Source organism: Pelodiscus sinensis, chromosome 14, assembly GCF_052426305.1.
Source record: "Pelodiscus sinensis isolate ZL-2025 chromosome 14, ASM5242630v1, whole genome shotgun sequence".
In the NCBI taxonomy this organism is placed as follows: Eukaryota; Metazoa; Chordata; order Testudines; family Trionychidae; genus Pelodiscus; species Pelodiscus sinensis.
The window spans coordinates 13546866-13562500 of NC_143065.1; the positions used below are offsets into that span (position 1 = coordinate 13546866).

Sequence of the window (15635 nt, forward strand, 5' to 3'; positions counted from 1 at the left end):
GGCTAATCTTGGATATCAGGAAACTCAAGTTCATCCTCAACACAAAAATCAGAATGGTGACCTTTGCAACTATCATACCCACACTGGACAAAGGGGACTGGTTCTCAGCCCTTGACCTTCAGGATGTATATTGTCGTATAAACATCCATTCTGCTCACAGGAGATTTCTCAGATTTGTGGTAGGTCAAGATAACTATCAATACCGAGTCCTTCACTTTGGTCTTTCCATGGCCCCTCGAGTGTCCTCAAAGATTGTAGCCGTGGTCATGACCTTTCTCATCATTATCTTTCCCTGCCTCGATGACTGTTTCATCAAGAGATCCACACGTTAACAAACATATCACCTGAATATCAAAACTCTGAAACTCACAGCATGGCTCCTCCATGGTTCCAAAATGAAGAACTTACCTGTTCACAGTCGAACACTTCCTATTGAACAGTTAACGTGAGATGCTCCTACCAAAACACATGGAAATGTTTTCAACAATGGTGCACCACATGGCGTTTACACCCCAATACCACCCCCCATACCTACTGTAATAAAGTACCTGATGGACCTCAGTGATGCAGGTCTCTCCATCAGCTCTATCTCTGTCCATCTGGCAGCAGTCACGACTTTCCATGAACCCGTGGATGATTTCTCTCTTTCCACATCCAATGATAAAGTGATTCCTCACAGGCTTGCAGAAAACGCACACCCCCGGTGCCACTTTGGGGCTTAAACATTATTTTTGACACACTCACCAGGCCACTCTTTGAACTACCAGCCACTACATCACCACAATACTTGTTTATGAAGGTAGCTTTCATAATGGCAATAACATTGGCAAGACACGTAGGTACAATTGCAGCCCTCATGACCAATCCGCCTTTCACTACATTTACTAAAGATAGTCATACTCAGTCCTCACCCCAAGTTTCTCCCCAAAGTCATATCCGACTTCCACCTAAACGAACCAGTATACTTACCTTCATGCTTTCCTAAACCTCCTACTTCATCCAAAGAGTCCATCTTGCACACGTTGGATGCAAGACAAGTTATTGTGTTCTACTTAAATAGAACCAAAGAGATCAGAAAGTCGGACAGGCCATATAGGGGAACAGCTGTGTCAGCACAACATATATCCAAATGGATTGCTAGCTGCATATACACAGTTTACGAACTTACGAACTACAGAAAGGACCCATACCCACCACCTCTGTGGCAGATGTGGTCCTTCCTTCCTCTACATAAATGATTCCAGTGCCCACCACCATCCGGCAGGTACTGCTACTGAGTCACCTGAGTGGAGCACCCACAGGGATACCACTTGATGGCAAAGAAGTTACTCACTTGGCAGTAACAATGATTCTTCAAGATGTGTGTTCCTGTGGGTGCTCCATTACCATCCCTTTCTCCCCTCTGCTTAGAGTCCTTTAATGGATTTCAGATAGAAAAGGAACAGTGGGAGACTCGTGTTGTGTGTGCACCCAACAAATGGCAGCAGCACAAGACATGGAGTGTGCAGGCACAGCACTGCCGAGCAAAAAATCTCCGATCAGCGGCGTAAGGATGCACCGAGACCTGAGTGGAGTACCCACAGGCACACACATCTCGAAGAACCATCATTACTGCACAGGGTGAGTAACTTCTTTTAAAAAAAAAATGGGAAGTGACTGCCTAGGAAGGAGTGCTGCAGAAAGGAATCTAGGATCATAGTGGGACCACAAGCTAAATATGAGTCAACAATGTGACACTGTTCGGGGAAAAAAAAGTAAACCTCATTCTGGGATGCATTAATAGGAGTGTTGTAAGCAAGACAGAAGAAGTAATTATTGCACTCTGCTCTGCATTTACTAGGCCTCAGCTGGAGTTTTGTGTCCTGTCCTGGGCACCACATTTCAGGAAAGTTGTGAAGAAATTGGAGAAGGTCCAGAGAAGAGCAACAAAAATGATTAACCTGTGAGGGAAGACTGAAAAAAAATGTGTTTGTTTGGTTTGGAAAAAAGAAGACTGAGAGGGGACATAATAGCTTTCAAGTACCTAAAAGGGTGTTACAAGGAGGAGGGAGGAAAAAATATTCTCCTTAACATCTGATGGTAGGACAGGAAGCAATGGGCTTAAATTGCTGCAAAGGAGGTTTAGGTTGGACATTAGGAAAAACTTCCTAATTATCATGAAGGTGAAGTACTGGAATAAATTGCCTTGGTAGGTTGTGGAATCTCCATCTTTGAAGATTTTTAAGAGCAGGTTAGACAGGCCTGAAGCAACTGCAGTCGATCTTCCAGGGTTCAAATTAGCGGGTCTAGTGAAGACACGCTACTTTGAACTGAGAGGGTTCTTCCATCGATGCCGATAGTCCTGCTTCTACGAAGAGTCAGGGAGGCTGAAGGGAGAGTGTGCGCTTTTCGAATTCCTGCATTGTGGGTGGTGCCCAAATTTAAGTTAAGATACTTTGACTTAAGCTATGCAATTAACGTAGCTGAAGTTACCGTATGTTAATTTGAATTTATCCCCTAGTATAGACCAGGGGCCAGAGCTAATCTAGATGGTGCTTGGTCCTGCCATGAGTGCAAGACTGGATTTGTTTACTTCTCGAGTTCCCTTCCAATTCTAGTATTCCATGATTCTAGGAGTATATAGGCATACATTGGGGCAGAACTACAGTTGTACAGGCAACTTTGATACATTAAATAATGCAAATGTTGATAAAGCCTTAGTAATACAGAATATTTGATCTCTAAGTGAATTGTAGTTTACTTTAATGTAGTTCCCTTGAAAAGTATTCTACAGCAACAATCTCTGCTAAATTCCATTGTATTGTATGAATTATTTTAAGTTCAGTAGAAGCTCAGTTACAATTACGCATCAACTTTAATAGGAAAATGACACTATCCATTTTCTAATTGACCATGTTTTACGTTTTTCCCCCTCCCACCACTTTCAACAGTTGTGTTTCATGTAATTGCTTTATTAATGTAGTATCCTTATTAGTAATTCTGTAATGAGGTGCCACTTTATTTAGTATATTTTGACAGTATAGCTGATGTGCTACTGTTGACAGTAACTAGAGAGTGAGGAATGTTTTGCAGATATGGCTTGTGATTAATTTGTCTGCATGCATCACATGACAGTTTTTATATTCAATTGCTACTCACTGCAGCCTCTGATTAATTTTTCCCATGATTGGGGACAGAAAGGGAATGCATGCATGTTGGTCTTTCAACTTTTTTTTAATATATTCTCTCTATATAGCTGTCTACTAGCCCCCTAGTACCAACCTTAAAATGGGAGAGGATTTAATCTGTAATAAGTAATTCTCATTTTAGCATCAATCTGTGGTATTTGAGTACATTAGGGTTTTAATTTTCACTGTAAAAAATGGCCAATGCTATAAGTACTTTTTTGTTTTGAATAATGTATTGAGTAGTATAGTTATGATTGCAACAGTTCCCTTAGCACTAACGGATACAGTCAAGATTTTTCCTTTGTGATACTGTCCTTGATTTGGAGAACAAAAGATCGTCTATAGCACCTTGGGAGTGCTGCAGTGGTCAAAGAGTTAACCTGTAATGCCAGGTGAACTGGCTACCTTCAGATTATTCTTGAGTAATGAGCAGGGCTTGCCGAACCACGGCAAGCCCCACTCGCCAGCTGCGCTGTCCGTCGATCTGCGCATGCGCAGATCGCCCGAACCCGGCTCTTCCAGGTTACAATCTACTCCCCACGGGCAAGTAGATTGTATTATTTGTCGAGCCCTGGTAATGAGAATTCCCGGATTCTGTAGTGCTGGTATAGTACTCCATGCCACCCACTTCTGCTCCACAGTATGTAGAGGACATTCCTGGGAGAAAGGGGACATGGGTAGCGAGTCTTTACCCTAGTAATCTCCAGCTCTCAGAATGGATGGGCAGTTAGCTGTAATTTTGAGCAAATCTATGTGTTACACTTAAGTTATACCAGGGACCAGAATGTTCCTTGCGAGTACAAGGATTGTGAGAATGTAAAGGTGACTTATGATATCTTTATCCGCACAATGTTCAGTCCTTAACTGAATGCAGGTAAGCCAGGCACCTGCATCTTCCACCAGTCCATCTTCCTCAAAATTAAGCATGTGTAGTTATGCTGTTTAAACCAGCAAACTTTATTCCTCTTTAGTAATGATCCCCCCTCATTTCCTCTTTCCCAGCCTATTTAACATACACACTTCACTCCATATCTCAATTCCTTTTCCCATTTGTAAGGATATGCCATCTGATCCATGGGATGGGTTCATAGGTCTTGGAGTTCCAGTCCTTTTCTCAAGAAATGGATCCCAATGCTCTTTCCATTGTATACTTCATCTTCTATGTCCTTTAGTGCTTCCCTCTTCATCCCATGCTTTCCTTAGTGGTGGTGATACTTCTCCCAACTAAGAAATGTATATTCTCCAGCCTATCGCTGACAGTGCCACGTTCATTTCCCCCCCAAATTCTTCCATGCATGTTTTGTCTACTCTGCACATGCCTGCCTTTATCCTCAGTATATTATTTTCTATGACTTGTATAATCTTTTCTTCCACCTCCCTAAGAACCAATGTTTCCAAACCATAGAGCAGACAAACACACAAAGCATACTTTTCCAATCCATTTATTACTTAATAGCTGGTCCAACAGCACTCCTGCCACCCTTTTGACTGTTGGGCATGCACATCAGGCTTTTTTCAATTTTCCAGACCTCTTTTTGATGGCAGTCGGTCTAACTTTTTAAATATAAAAATTCTTGGTTTTAATTCAGCTTTTCTCCAGGAATTTGAATCAGCAGAAACTCTTCCAGTTTCCCTACTTTCGTAATTTCAGTTTACTCTGTATCCTTGGTCCTCCATCACATATTGTGACTCTGATACCATATCTACCAAATTCTCGTGCTATCGGCCAAAAGAGCCGGGTTGTCAACATGTATTAGTTTTCGGTCTCCACGAGCTTTCTTCTTCTCCTAGTTAATTTCATAACTAGGATAAGAAGTTGAGTCACCACATGGCAATGTCTCAATCTTATCAGTACCTCAAAACATCCTGAAATTCCATGTATTGTTACTACCCCTCCCATTCATTTAAATACTCAAAAAAAAAACCCTCAAGCCAAGTTATATGCCTTCTCAAGATCTACTTAGCAATTGCCCTCTCCAGTATCATTCTTTCAAACTTCTGTCTCACTGCAGATATTGAGTCTACAATATGCCTTCACTTCCCAGAGTCATGCTGTTCTATGCTTTTTGTCATTTTGCACCTCAGCCCTACCTCCAAAACTCTTTTTAAAGGCTTACTCTTCCATAAAGGCACAATCAACCCCATTCTCAAGTCACCTAGTATCCTATCTTGATCCCAGGAAATACATGGTAATCTATCAAACGACCTTACTCCAGTAGTTCCAACTTCCTTGATCATATCATCATTTGTTTTCAGCAGGTGCTTTAACCTTTTTCCATCTTATTCAATGCTTCTTCTACCTTTTATATAGAGATCAATAATTTTTGAGCCTCTATGGGGGCATTTTCCACAATTTGAATACGTATGGTATGCAGTCTTGTGGTGGGGCGGGAGGGAGGGCAGTGATGCCAGATGTCTCGGGCCAGCCTCCCACTGCTTGGGGAGGAGACCGGAGGGAAGAGCCATCTTCACTCCCTGATTCATTCATAAAGTACATCATAAGTCAAGTACCACTAAATAAGTAAATTGGAAGTTAAACTGATACCTATTATTAAAAGTGGTAAGACCCCTACTCTTCTAAATATTTAAAACTATACCTATGCTTCCACCGTTTTCATATATTCTCCTCTAAAAATATAGTCAAGTTAATGATAGAATCATAGAATTAAAAGGAATATCAAGAAGTTATCACGTCCAGTCCCCTGCACTCATGGCAGGAACGAACACCATCTAGAACATCCCAGACAGGCATTTGTCTAACCTGTTCTTACAAATCTCCAATGATAGAGATTCCACAGTCTCCCTAGAGAATTTATTCCATTGCTTAACCATCCTGACAAGAAGCATTTCTTAATGTCCAAAATAAACCTCCCTTGCTGCAATTTAATCCCATTGCTTCCTGTTTTATCATCAAAGATTGAGAACAGTTTTTTCCCTCCTCCTTGTAACAGCCTTTTAGGTATTTGAAAGCTTTTATCATGTTCCCTCTTAATCTTCTCTTTTCCAGGCTAAACAAAGCCTATTATTTCAATCTTGTCTCATAGGTCATGTTTTTTAGATCTTTAATCTTTTCTGCTCCTCATCTCTGGACCACTTCCAGTTTGTCCACATCTTTCCTGAAATGTTGCAGAAGAGGATTCTGGCCTGGGGAAGGGGCACTGGGAGATGGTACAGGATCTGGGAGGGATCTGTGACCTGGAAAAAGGGATGCAGACTGCAGAGGGTGTGGGTAGTGACTTGGGGCAGGAGAATGGGGTGCAGAGTCTAGGAGGGTACTTGGGTGTAGTAGAAGATTCTGGCATGGGGGAGGGATGTAGAAAGGGGTACAGAGTCTGGGAGGAAGTTGTGATCTAGGGGAGGGAGTTGAGTTGTGGGACAGGCAGGGGTACCAGAAGCAGGCCCTGGCTGGGAGGTGCTTATCTAAGTATCTCCTGGCCAGCAGGCCTGCAGCACCACCAATGTAGGCTGGACTCCAGGCCTGTTGCAGCCTCAGGCTGCTTGAAACTGCAGGCTGTTCCCTCCATGTGGCTCTCAGCTCCAGGAGGGAGAAGAGGCTTACATTGCCCCCATCCTCCAGGCCAATCTCTCTCCTATTGTTTCCAGCCAATAGGAGCTGAGAGGTTGGCTGGGATCAGAAACGAGGATTGGGTTTGGGGCAGGGAGATCACACAAAGCCTCCCCCTGCCTGCAGAGCAGAGAGTCGCACAGACGGTCCTTTAAACCACAGCAGCTGTGTGCCTGAGGGTCCCGGCAGGGTGGTCTACAGGCTGGATCCGGTGGCTTGGCAGGCCGGATCTGACCACCGAGCTGTGTTTTGCCCAGCCCTGCCAAAGCCTATATCCCCAGCTTGATCCTACACCTCTCCCACACCTCAGTGTTCGTGCCAGCCTGGAGCCCCCTCCCACACTCTTATCTCCCTCTTCTAATTACACACCCAGCCAGAGCCTGCATCCCAACCCCCTAACACAGCCTGGTGAAAGTTAGTGATGGTGGGGAAGAGCGAGTGACTAAGGTGGTGGATAGAATGAGTGGGGGCAGGGCGTTGGAGAAAGGAGAGAACCAGGGTATACAGTTGGCAACCCCACATAGGAATCATCATGAGCCTGAAGCAGTGGTTCTCAAACTTTTTGGCTTGCGTCCCCTTCCTCCCCCCCATCAACGCAGTTCTTTCCATGAACCACCCACCTACCACCTATGATGACAAAATGGGTGCAAAAGGAGGGTGGAGTCTGGGTGGGAGGTTGGGTGCAGAAGCAGGCTGAGGGTGATGGAGGTCTGGGAGGCAGGGAATCGCTAGGATGGGCTGTGGGAGGGTTGTCTAGGTGGGAGGGAGGGTGAATGAGTGGGGTTGAGGTCCGGAGTGAGGGTACTGGAAAGGGGTGAGGGTGCATGATCTCAGCAGAAGGGGGTAAAGGGTTTGGGAATGAAGGGAATTGGAGGCATTACCTGGCCATGATTACAGCTAACAGAAGCAGTGGTGAAAGCTTCCAGGTGAGTGATTTCCTGCACTGCCATTCCGCCAGCTCGGGGGAGGGAGGCTTCCTCCGTAAGCCTGATCCAGCCCATGAGGCTCCCCCCTCCCACCCCACAGCGGGTAGCACAACGCTGGTGCTCCAACGTCGCAGTGGGATGCTGCAGTGCTGTAGTGCCATCCCAGGTGCTCTGCTGTGGAGGGTGTGAGCCCTGAGCCCACAGCCCATCTGCAAGATGGTCAGTCAGAGGACTATGCTTTGAAAACCAGTGGCCTACAGCAGCAGTTCCCATCTGCCAGGCCACAAACCACTGGCTACTGTCCCATGGCAGCTCTGGGGGCCGGGGTTGGGAATACACCACCCTGCGTCTTCCCTCCTATCGCGGCTGTTGAGAGAGGTGCATTCTGCCCAGCCAGCACCAGGCAGGGGTCTCTTCCTGGCCACAGAAGAGCAGAGCCCAGCACTGTAGCCTTAGAGAAGCCATGACCTGGGCAGCAGCGCTCAGCTGGTGACAGGGAGGCAATGCAGGACTAGATGAGGGAGGCAGGACAAGCACTGGGAATGCCAGGAATGGGGCTACTTCTGGAGAGCTCAGAGGTGGGGGGCTCTAACAGTTGGGGGGCTGGCACTGGACTGGGTGTGGGGCTAGTAGTGAGGAGGCTACTGGGGCAGGGCTTGCACTAGGGGCAGGGCTGGCACTAGGGACAGGGCTAATAATGGAGAGTGGGCTCCGGAGGGGGTTGGGTATGGGGAGGGTCTGGAAACAAGTTTGGGACTGGGGGATCTGGTGGGGGGGCTTTAAGGGGCGGAGGGCTGGCACTGAGGCATTTGGGATGGGGGGCTGGCACTGGGGGGTTGGGTGCAGGGGGACTCTGGGGTTAGTGGTTGATGCTGGGGGCTAGTGGAGGGGTGGAGGGCTCTAAGGATTGGGGCTGGCACTGGAGGGTTTCGGGGGCTGGGGCTTTTTATACTGCACACTGGTAAATCTATTCACAAACTTTTGGTGGACCGTAACATTTATGTACATATTTGCATGTTAATTATTTGCCTAATGAATATGCAAATATTCAAATAAAATGTTTCTGGTATGCCAAAAGTTCCTGAATGGATTTGCTGGTCTGCGCTATAAATAAGGTTGGGAACCACTGGACTAGAGGTTGCAAAGAATGTCACGATGGCAAAAAGAGGAGGAGACCAATTAATAGCAGTGTGGTTGATAAGAGAGTAGGTTGATATGTGTGGTGTGAGCAAATGCCCCCAATAAGGTAAAGAAAGAAAGCTTTAGAAATGAGCTGGCAGAGTTGCTGGTTATAGTTTAAGAATAGGACTGTCAATTTAATCTCAGTTCTTCTTTGAGTTATTGCTCATATTGATTCCAGTTAGGTATGTGTGCTCTGTGTGCACAACCAGCAGAAGGTTTTTCCCCTAAGGATACTCTTTGGATCGACTGTGGAGCCCCCTGCAGTAGCACCCCGTTTGGTGGGGAATATAGACTCCTGCTGACCCCTCCGCCTTCTTATTGCCTGTGATGGTCATTGCAGCTACTTTGTTCTTTTGCCTTAGGCAAGCTCTTCTCCTAGCTCACAGTTATTCTTGTACTGAACAATATACTTACTACAGTTTTTCTTGTGCAGTTAGTTCTTAGATAAAAACCCTGATTTGACAATGATAATGTTCTCCTGTGACTTTGGAAAAGTCACTTAATTATGTCACCTCAATAACCTCATCTGTAAAAATCACAAGGAATAATTAATGTTTGTATAATACTTTGACAATTAAAAGTGCTAAATAAGTGCTAAGTCAAGGGTGGGGAACCTAAGGCCCGAGGGCCATAGCTTGCCTGGGTCTGGCCCCGGAAGGTCAGGGCTCTTCCCCTCCCCCCCCCCAGCATTGGGGAGCCCGCGCTATTACTCCAGCCTACTGCTGCCTCCCCATGGGGCTGGAGCACACACAATCTACTAGCCTAGGCTTTGTCATTCGGGGGCCCTCGACCCCAAAACCCCAAAAAGGTTCCCTACCCCTGTGCTAAGTCTATTGTATTAAAATGAATTTATTAGCTTCTCTAAAATTCTCTTGCCTCTTTTCATTTTATGCCTGCTGATTATTTCCTCTCCCTGCATATAAAGTACAATTCTACAAATGTTAATATCAAAACTCCCTTTGTTACTTAACTTTTTTCTCCTCACCAGGTAAAATAGTCACCTATCCTTGACCCCGCTTAACTCCAACTACCACCTCTTTCATCCAAAAGCTGATTGAAGCACAGTTTACAATCACTTTCTGGTGTTCCTCTCCACCAATTCCATCATAGAACCTCTTCAGTCTGACTTCTGCCCTGTGTGCTACATTGACACCACACTTGTCAATGTCCCTAATGAACTCCTTCTAAGGGGTAGCCGAGTTAGTCTGTAACAGGAAAAACTTAAAAAACAACAAATAGTCTAGTAGCACCTTCAAACTAACAAAACACGTAGATGGTACTCGGGTTGCCAGATACTTTCACACAAAATATCGAACAGGGTGGAAAAAAAATTCATTGAGCAAAAAAAAAAAATTAATTCCCACGCCAGATGGTATACGTGTCTGATATTTTCTGGTGGTTTTTTTTTGTTTTGTTTTGTTTTGTTTTGTTTTTAAACCAGACAGAGGCCTCAAATACCAGACTTTCCGGGCCAGTACCGGAGGGGCATGAAAGCTCATGATACCATCTACACGTTTTGTTAGTCTTTTAGGTGCTACTAGACTTTGTTGCTGTTTTTTAAGGAATTCCTTCTAGTTGAAGATAAAAATCAATACTCTGTCTTTCTCTTTCTTGACCTGTCAGCTGACTTGTTGCAAAGCTGAGGTTTGAACTTCAGGTTCCTCTCTGAGGGTGTAACAGGAAGACTGGCAGCACCACTGCACTTAGAAACCCCCCAAAAGCTCTTTACTAAAGTAAAGAGTGCCTAGTGTTCCAGCGTCACTACCTGAAGTACTATTCCTTGTTTCCGTACCAAGAATTGGAAATTACTGCATTCTGCTTTTAGAAAGAAGAGTTGGGGAGGGGTGAAGAAAGGAAAGGAGAAGAGAAAATGACCCTTTTATACCACTCAAGCCATCTTGCAAGTTTAACAATTGTCTAATAAAACAAAGGCCTGTGCATGATTAAACAACCTTCAGAAAAGAAACTAAAGCAGGTTAGAAAAACAAAGCAATAACTGCCCAAATGCTATTTTTATTCTTGGTGGGTCATTTGATATTAGGGTGTAGTATGGAGATTTGTGTATCCCTATCCAAAAATCTGTTCAGGCCTTCCACCTTGGAAAGAGAGGCCAATTCCAAATGAATAAGATGAAGTAGAGGTCTCCGTTCAAGTATTCATTGCAAAATATGAAAGATTGGGAGGGTTCTAGGGGAAAGGAAAATGTATTAGATCATATTTGAAACTTGTTTAAGCTACAGCAGACTTATCATTTCATCTTTGTTTTTCAGAAAACATTGCTATCTGATCTGTAGTTGCAAGAAAAAAGGAGTAATAATAAGAAGGAAATCTCTCTTGGATAAATTGGAAGCGCTTCAAATTTGCAAAGGGATTTAGTGCCAGCTGCTGTAGAAGGTTTTACAAAGCCACCTTTGGCACCAGGATGGATGAAATTCTTCAGACCTAAATGGTAACCTTAATTCTTCCATCATGGTTTTATTTCTCTGATGTAGCCCTCTAAGATAATTTGTACAGATTGTAAAGGATTTTCTTCTTATACCAGTTAGGTTTAAATATAGCAGTCTTACAACAGATACATTCTGTATAAATCTGTAATTTGACAACTTGAATGTATTATAATGAAGTTTGCGGTTTTAGCTTTTATATCTGATGTTTAAGTTTGTGGCATATATATATATATATATATATATATATATATATATATATATTTATATATATATATATATATTGCTCATTTGTCTTCCTCTTTTGGGGTAGGGAAATGCAGATTTAAGGCAGGGGTCAGCAACCATGCCACAAGCAGCACGTGAACCGATTTTCCCATGGCATGTCTCCCTGCACAGCTGAGAGCTTGTGCTGTGGCTCCAGCCTCAGCTGCAGGCCGGAGCACTAGCTCCAGCTTCCTGCTGGGGGGAGGGGGGCCAGGAGAGGTGCATGTGTGTGTCCCTGGGGTTGCCCCTGCCCAGCCTGGGTATGCAGCTTCCGGGAGCTAAGGGATTTAACCCCCTCTTCCTAGCTACAGGCTTCTTGCTTCGGGAGGAGGCGGGGCTGGGTGACCAGCAAATGTGGCACACCAGGCTGTTCCCTGCAGGGAGTGTGTGAGGTTGGGGAGCCCCTTCCGCAGTGCCCCTCTGCACTTGGCCGGCCTGGGCTCTGCCTACCCCAGGCCTGGAGCCTCAGCCTGCACCCAAGGGGTTGGTCCAGGCAGGGAAGAAACTCTGCCCTCCTCCCCTGCCAGGAACAGCCCATGATCTGCCACAGTTGTAGGGGATGCCTGGAAGTGGAAACAGGGGCAGAGGAGGAGGCTGCTGCTTCTCTCTCTGCATGATGCTGCCACTTTCCAGCACGCGCAGGCTGGGAGGCAGCAGCCCAGCATGGGGTCATAAGCAGCCAGGCTGGAGCAGTCCCTGCCTGGAAAGTGAGGACCACTCCAGCCCACCCCCATTTAATCAATTAACTGGTTAAATGTTATGTTTAAATGGTTTAACTAATTAAACAAGATTTTACATCCTTACCATTGACTGAGCAGTTCCTTGCACAGGGCAGTGATATTAGCAAACCTGTAACCACAGAACCAAGTCTTAGGACTATGTCTTGATGGCAATAAACCTGGCCAAGTGCCTTTGTTAATGAGCCGTGCCTGTGGTCTTCCTTTGAATAACATCAGTGTCTGCTGAACTCCCATGGTGCTCTAGCTACTAATAACATTGGAGCTTCAAATACAGAAGCACCTAAGCAAAGATACTGAGGCAACAACATTTCTACCTCTAGCACTTAATCACACTGGGGATTACTATGAAGTCTGCTGAACCAGCTATAGGTGGTGTACTGGGAAAGCACACAAATATGCAAGTCAACTGACAGCAGAAGTATTTATAGAATTCATAGTATGGCACATTCTGTCAGAAACTGCTGCCTAAAGCTAGTAAGTATATAAGCACAGCATGAGCGATCTGATTATTTTACATCTAGCTCTTTTCAAAACTGGACTGACACTACTAATGTATTTTATATTGAATGCCACCAAACAGCTGTCATATTGTAATGCCTGTATTACAGTCGAACTGGGAAATATATGAACCAGGGACCAAAAAGCAAAAGGCTTTCAATTTTTCAAGGCAGTGTAAAAAAAGACAACCTTATGTTAGGTCTCCGTCCCTCTTCTCCTTCAAGCTCTTGTTCTCAAACCCTTGTGCAGACCTTCTTTTGAACAAATAGTACTTTTCCCATTGCACATTATCCTAAACAGTGATTTTTTTTTTTAAGTGGTGATCATCTCAATTTAAGTTAGCTCTTGATTTCCTGCTCGTGCTTTCTTATTTTGTCTCAGAAGGGTGGCTATGTTAGTGTGTAACTTTAAAAAGTCATAATATATTTGTTAGTCTCTAAGGTGCCACTGGACTATCATTGTTCCTTATTCTGGTCATTCAGTAGGATAAAGTCATCCATAACCTCTGGGTTGTCTGTGCTGGGAATTTTGCACAAACTTTCTCAAACATTTTGGCCTGTGACCCACCCTGTTCAATATAAACCTTTCTACAAACCACAAGTTGCTCATGGAAACTCACCATTAATTATATAATTACGCTGGAGCCATTTTGCTAGTGCTGCAGCTAGGGAGAATGGTTTAATTGAACCAAAAAACGGAAATATTAATCAAAATTATTAAACAGAGTAAGCACTTCAGTTTTCTCATGTTTACTAAACTTCATTTTAAATCAAATAAAATATGAATTTATGTTCAACTCAAAAGATTTCAACATTGTCTTTGTTTATGGCAGGGGCAGGAAACCCTTTTTGAGTTGGGGACCCCTGATTCACAGAAAAATTTGTCAGGGACCACACACACATGTTAGAGAAGAAACAGGTGACCCAGGAGCAGATAGGGTAAAAGGAACTGCTTTATTGCCTATACACATTTACCTCGGACATTCAACACAATGTCTCCAAGTGGCAACAACCTAGTGCCAATTACACCCTTTTATCTAATTTAGTATGTAAATTTCACTACTTTTCCTAAAGCCTTATTTAGTAAAGTTAACTCCCATGAAATGAATATTAATAAGCAAATAATTAATACAATTATACCTGCCCCTAATTACTATTTATATAATTTCTAATTGAATCAACACTTTTAAACTACAAACTAACAAATTACAGAGATTACAAGGAATTTGATCCTGAAGATACATTATGCAGAGCCAATGAGGATAAACAAGAGACATAACAAAATAGAGCAACTCTATACTTATTTGGTTTTCTAGGCTATGGAATAGAGGCAGGGAGCAAGTTTATATATCAAAAGATAATATTGGTCTCGACCAGACCCTATCTTCCCAAACTACAAAAATAAAAGGAAAAAGCATGTTTACGGGTAATGCTGTGGCTAAACCCTGAACTACTAATGTATAAGGCCATTTCAAACCTATTAATTTTTACACACCCCAACAACACACAAAAACCTGCCTACTACAAAATTCCCCAACCCTCATTGATATGGCCCCCAGCTGAGACCTCTCACTCCCCTGATGCTCCAGCCCCATGGGGACGGGGGTGAAGAGAGACAGGGAGGACTGATGTTCAGGACTTCCCATAAGCCAGATTAATTCTGCTGGGCTTCTGGATTTTGTGGATGCTCCTAGGCTCTGGAGTGGCTCCAGAATGAGCATTCAGTGTGTGCTCTGGGGTGCCAACAACTGAGGTAGGGAAGGGGGTTCAGGATCTGGGCAGGAGGTGGGGTTCAGGAGGTAAGGTGCTAGGAGCAGGCTGGAGTAGGGTAACTGGCCAGTGGGAGGGTACAGGACTAAGGGTGGGTGCAGAGTCTGGCCAGGAGGGAGGATGCAGGAGCAAGCTGGGGCTTTTGGGTCTTGGCAGTCTTGTGTGTGAGAGTGGTGGGGTGTGAGGTCTGGGCATGACGGAAAGGAGTGGCACGTACCTGCCTTTGTGCCATCCTCTACTCCCAGGCACGGCCTCCAGGCAGCATGTCCATGTCCTGCTGTTTCCCCAGCCGGAAGAGGGGAAGCCACAGCACATGCAGCCACTTCTGCTCTTCTTCTTCCCCATGAGCTGGATCTGGCGGTGAGGTTTGGGGTTTTCTTTCCCCTCCCTTTCTCCCCCGTGGGAAGCCGGAGCTGGTGCTCCAGCCTTGTGGGGGGCAATTGGTCGAGGCTGGAGTTCCACCATGGGCTCCTCACTTCAGGGAGAGAGGAAGAGCTGTGCACAAGCCATGGTCCATGGACCACAGTTTGAGAATCACTGGGCTACACTGATATACAGTTGCACTGTTCCACAATATATGTTAACTTGAATCAGTGCAGGTTACCCTGTTTTGAAAGGAAGATACAGATGTTGCTAAATATACATAGTGCAATAAATGCTTTTTATTTGCACAGGATCCTAGAAGCTAGAGATTCCCTGTTTTTCCTGTTACTTTGTAAAGGGAAAATAATATTACTAGTATTTCATTTTGATAAAATAATTAGAGCCTGCATTTCTGAATCTTACAAAGATAGCTGTGCTACCTTGTCTAGTCAAGTGGAGTGTGTAGTGTAGTCAAAAGTGCAGTGGGAGAAGTTTCCCAGTTGCTACAATGCCGTCTCTTCATATTTTCTTTGAATTTTATAGTGTAAGGGCTTATCTACATCATGCTGTAGGCTGCATTAAGGGAGTGGAAAATCTAATGTGCACCCGCTTGTCGTGCACTAACTAGTGCACATATACCTTGCTGGTGCACATTTAAAAGTCCCTACTTCATGTTAATGTAATACTTTTTGAAGCATGATTATGTTAATACAC

General features: G+C 44.4%; 1 protein-coding gene across 3 annotated transcripts in view; it reads left to right on the top strand.

Annotated features, from left to right (window-relative positions):
- The window catches only part of PEAK1 (pseudopodium enriched atypical kinase 1), a 208403-nt gene that overhangs the window by 81676 nt on the left and 111092 nt on the right, over positions 1-15635 (top strand). For 2 of the 3 annotated variants that reach the window (XM_089781972.1, XM_075897375.2), the window contains exon 2: positions 11111-11289. The exons of the other annotated variant lie outside the window; for it this stretch is intronic. The gene's annotated coding sequence lies outside the window, so the exon portion shown is untranslated. The remainder of the gene's footprint in view (positions 1-11110; positions 11290-15635) is intronic. 3 annotated transcript variants of the gene reach the window in all.